The sequence below is a fragment of the Prenolepis imparis genome, unplaced genomic scaffold, assembly GCF_030444845.1.
Source record: "Prenolepis imparis isolate NDT839.2.m4 unplaced genomic scaffold, iyPreImpa1.0 SCAF_168, whole genome shotgun sequence".
Lineage (NCBI taxonomy): Eukaryota > Metazoa > Arthropoda > Insecta > Hymenoptera > Formicidae > Prenolepis > Prenolepis imparis.
Window position 1 is genome coordinate 44,086 of NW_028141326.1, and position 6,000 is coordinate 50,085.

Here is a 6,000-nt window from a genome sequence, read left to right on the forward strand (position 1 = left end):
CACCTGAATCGCTTGTGACATCCATTCAACATTCATTACAAACATCTGAGGGTCAAAATTCATTGCGAAATCACCTGGGTCCACTTGCTCAAAAATATGTGGCAGCTATATTGAGTCAAGATAAAAATTCCAAGATGGATTACGTATACGGTGTTAAATTTAACGACAAAGGAATGATGCTCGGTAATAAAAATTTCGATGTGGATAAAAATGATAATATAATTATCGATGGATCAAAATACGTTGAAACAGCAGGTCTTTACGAGTTGGTTTTCAAGAGAATTCCCGACGATGAAATATATACTGCAAATGACTTGCAAAACTACAAAAGTATATTAATAATAACAAATGCGCACAGACGAAATGGTAATGTGAATCAGCCTGTATTAGGTAACAAGGGATACAAATATAAATATATAATCGCACCATTATTCTCTGATAAAAAATCTGGAAAAGGTATACCGCTATGACCTTAAACAATAATAAGATTGATTACGTGCATTAGAATGATCCCAACGAGTTGGTAGATCGTCTGCGATTGCTCGTAGCTTCACGTCAAGCCGGCAACAACGCCCACGACAATGAAATATTGTCGATTATCGAGGAACTTTACGAAGCTGGCATTATTATAAAATAAGTTATACATCCACGATACGAGTCAGTCTGTCAATATTAGTGGTATCGAAATGTCGATTAATAAATTTGGATTATCACTTGGAACATCGAATAATAATTCATATTATCAATGGAATGGATTACTAAGAAACTACGTGCGCGATAACACTCTGTGTCTAACAACCTCCGGCTATGACGCAAGGTCGCGCAAGATACGACGTGTAGCGCAACCGGAAGATGATAATGATGCAGCCAACAAACGATATGTCGAAGCGAGTGCCAAGCTTTTGAGAGATCAACAGAAAGAAATTGAGAAAAAAATAATAAGGCTTGAAGGGAATATGCAGGCGCTATTATTAACGCTGGATAAAATAGTTGGAACGCAGACTACATCAAAAGATACATAAAGAACTGTACGTGAAAATTATATCACATTATTACAAATATGCCTCGATCAAGCACCTCTGAAAAGCAGTTACTCGTGGAGGAATTGCATGCTCCAGCGAGAAGAAATTTTCCGCGTAGACGTGTCATAGTACGTGGATACGACGACCTGTGGCAAGCTGACGTGGTCGAGATGCGTCCTTATGCAAGAGTCAACAAAGGATACAATTACATACTCACCGTCATCGATGTGTTGAGCAAGTATGCATGGGCCGTGCCGCTCAAGAATAAGAGCGGATGCGAAACAGCTGACGCTATCGCCGAGATAATTCGAGATAGCAAGAGATGTCCGAGAAACATACAAACCGATAGAGGAAAAGAATTTTACAATGCAAATGTGCAGAAACTCGTAAAAAAACACAACATCAATCATTACTCGACGTATTCTGTTATGAAAGCCTCAGTGGTGGAACGATTTAATCGTACTTTAAAGAACAATATGTGGAAAATGTTTACACTTAATGGCAATTACAAGTGGATCGACGCGCTGTCCCGACTCGTTGCAGAGTACAATGCGCGAAAACATCGCACTATCGGCATGAAACCTATCGATGTTACTCCGGAGATTGCCGAAAAACTTTTAAATACGATATACAGTAACGTAAAAATTGCTGCTCCGGCAAGATTCAAAGTAGGCTGTCAGGTACGCGTGAGTAAATTCAAGACCATCTTCGAAAAAGGTTTTACACCAAATTGGACTACCGAAATATTTAAAATTATCAAAGTGCAGAAAACTAATCCTGCGACATATATACTTGAAGATTCGCGCGGAAATTCCGTCGCCGGAGGATTCTACGAGTACGATTTACATCATGTTGCAAATCCCGATGTATATCTCGTGGAAAAGATTTTGCGGAAAAAAGGCGATGATGTTTATGTGAAATGGTTGGGACTGGATAAATCTCACAACTCATGGATTCATAAAAATAATGTATTATAAACATTTATTTAAAATATTTGTACACTCTTTATTTTACAATATATTTATCTAATAATTTTATAAATACAAATATACATATAATATACATATTTATACAAAATATACATATACAAAATATACAAAATATACATATTTTACAACAAATATTATTTACAAAGGTATTTTATAATGTCCCCATGGTAATGTATCAGTGGTTTCAGGTATGATATACCGCTTGTCATCGTGAGAACTTAGAGCAATTTTCGTCTCGCGAATGGTGTATACTTCATGCAATTTCGATCTTATACATGACTGACTACGTGTCATTTCAATCTCTTCATTCAAACACCGCGTATAATCATCAAACGTTATCGTTCTCGCGACAACGTTACTCTTGACACCTTTTACTTTTTTCGTATCTTTCTTGCCATCCACTCGCAAGGCATACATTTTTGCTCTAAGCCCTACAAATTCGGTCATAATCCCACCGTTGTTTTCATCTTTCATTAGACCGGGTACCTTTTTATTCACGAGCGGTATATCGTACACATTGTCCGCAGTGTAATCGCTCGTATCAAATTTGTCGAGGTTGCGCTTTATATTCTCGTACACATCTTCGCATTCGATGTGGTATATTAGGCTGTCTGTATCGGTGTACATTACCCGGCATCTGTCATGATACAGCGGTGACATGTACTCATGATGAAATTCATATAAACATGTTTTGGAGATGTCGAGTATGCACATGCCAACATAGATTGGTTTATAAAATTTTATCTCGAGTTTGCGTAATTCGACAGCGATTAGATTTTCAGAAAAGATGCTTCTACTGTGAAAATTTGGTTTCGCAATCATTGCCTCTGCACCGTATCTTCCTTCCCAATGTGTGAAGTTTTACATCAACCCGATTACGCACATTTTCCATCGTTTTGCCGAATACTGCATTATTCATCAATTTATATAAATTTTTTTCAAAATAATTTTTTGCTTGCGTTCTAAATTGCGTATTAAGTTCGATATAATTTCGAAGCCATGGAGATTGCGCGAATTGTAATATGCGATGTATTTTTGCAACGCGAAGGCCGTGACGCGTACATTGCTGCAGGTTGCGGTAGTGTATCACATATCGCTTCTTGTGGTATAGCGTTGCGAGAAGCTTATCTTCCCGCTTGCCTGGCGGCTTGTCGCGTGTCGGGCAAAACGGTAGGTCAGTGTGCGTGTCGTGAAGATGTCGCGGATATTCTAAATCTACCTCGAGGATGTAGCCTGTGGGTGAATCGAGCGCGATAGATGATGTGTCGAAATTAGATACATCGTCGACCCATTGAAAATCAGCATAAGGCAATGGTTGACACATTGTTCATCCATACAAATTATTTACATCGAAATACATTAGATATGAAGATGGTTTCAATGGATCGTACGACTGCATGTACTTGTTATTAGCGTGTGCATATCTGTTTGAACATTGACTCAGACCGCCGCGTATACCCCGTTCGATAAACATTAAACGTGTCAACGTCTGTAAGTAATTCGAACGTAATTTTTGTGTGCTTTAACATGGCGTCCCACGTATACCCGGGGAGAGTATAGTAATACGCGGGGTCGAGCCCATAACTCTCGATACATTTATCCCGGAAATTTTCAAAAATGTCGGCTAATAACATAACATCAGTTTTTAAATATAAGTCGCTTTATTCGCCCAGCGTTTGAATGGAGAACCGCTCCCATACGTTTTCAGCGTGCGCGTAATCGTTCTCGGATACAGTGTCGCCGGTCAAGGAACTGTAAAATGATTCGCGCGGTGGTAGACATGTATCATGTAACCTTTCAAAACAGTTGATGTATTCATATGGAAAGATACCTTTTCGTGTTAATAATTCGAAATTTTCGGTGGATAAATTTTGAAATTTCAATTGTAAATTTTTGAGTTTATCTTTACTTAGAAATGATGTCAATTTATCGAGACTAATATTGAGAAATTTATATGAATCGATAAAACGTAATTTAATATTTCTAGATTTGTCTTCTGCAATTTGAACATTTTTTGTAAATGATATATATTTTTCTTTAGTTATTGGAAGTAATTCGATTCCCCCTTCGAACGCTGTAGCTATTTCCTTAATTATGAAATGTGAGTCGTAACCGGATAAATTATGAAATACTATTGGAATACAAAAAGAGTTTTTATAATTTAAGTTGCAATTTGAGTGTGCTGGACCTCTGTATCGCCCGGTCAGATGACAATGATCGCGTACGCGTGTATCGTCATCTTGCGTGAATGGTTTCTCACATATATGACAATGTGTCGCGCTATGAAATTTTTCCCACTCGTCTGATGTTAAATTTACCATGGGGACGTTAGTTGCCAAAATATTCTTTACGCGTATCACTAAATTTTGTAGTTGTTCGGAAAACCACGAAACGCAATCTACACTACGACGAGAATAATACTCGGATAATGAATCGTCATATGAGCAATGTACATAATATGCTATACTAAATACTTGGTGATGTTGATATAAATTCTTTTCTTCTTCCTTCTCATCCGTCTTTGTCAGTACGCATTCGAGGTCAGCGTATACGACAAAAGGAAGCCGTTCTTTCCTGGTGTAGTTGGTGAAGCTGAGCCACTTGTCCTTATCGCTCGGTAACCGGATAGCACAGTCATTCATCTCTCCGCAGTCTACCATATGTGACTGCAACTTGTCCTCAGACCCGAAATAATGCAAGCATCTGTAAAAACAAATAATTAGTTTTTTTCCCATATATAATTTATATATTACATTTTTATATTATATATATTGCGTTTTTAATTAAATATACGTACCGATCGCAGATATATTTTCTGTCATTGTTTTTGCTCAATTGTGAGCTGACAAGTCGGGAGAGATTCTTGATCCATGCGAAATGTCCAATGTTGTTGCTGTCTTCCACGTACAGCAAGTTGACGTGTCTGTCTTTCTTCTGCTCACTGAGACGTATCGAGACAATGTTCTTTTCTTCGATGCTGTACACATTTATCGAAATGTTGTTTGATAGTTCAAACTTTTTAATTTGATTCACAGTCACTCAATGTCTTGGAGATTCAGCACTGTTGTGTAATGCGGATATGAAGATTCCCGTTCCACTTTTCTATCAGCAGGATATAGAGCAGCGACAACTGCCCATGCAAAACATGCATTGTCTTTTGATTGCACATTAACCACTGCTCTCATTATTTCTCGCGGTAATTTAATGTGGCATCCCGCACGCATTGGATTATACTTGTTTATATTTACAACTAAATTGATTATTCGCGACAATGCCCAACCACTATCGCGTTCTTGAAACTCTTCTAGCGATGCTAGTGTGGGGACGATAACGCGGCGTTTGTACCAATCATGTAAATCGGAGGTGCGAAAGATTTCAAAGTTTTTCGTATTGATACTTTTATTAGCACGCTTATCGCCCGACACGAACTCGCCATTAAATATAGTGTTCACTTTCACACTATGGTGTTTTTGCAACACTTTTTGCACGTGTCTGATCACAATGTCTTTGGCCTCCTCTAGAAATTGACGAGGTTCGATGTGATTGCTGTTTATCACCGCACCAGTCAAGATGCGGCTCTCGAACGCCGTATCAATCTCTCGCCATATGAGTCCGATGTCTCTGCTTCCGGCACCTGCATGTACAAAACGTCTGCGTACCGAATTCTTCAACCCTTCGAGACGCGCAATTTGGGAGACAAGCGATTGTCGAACTCCGATCGGTAATCGTGGTCGTTTTATTCGACTTTGTTCTTCCAGTGATTCGATGTATTCGTTACATTGCTGCTCCCACACAATATATTCTTCCACCGAATTCACCCTTGTGGCTTGCTCCAACAAACTTGCTTCCAATTGTGCCATATTTGAGATGCTCTTGCTGAACCTCTGACAAAGATACTGACAGAGTATGCCTCCTTACCAGCATTTTTATTTGATCACTGACACTTGAAAAACTCGAGTATGTTGCATTTTGCACATTTGACCTTGACA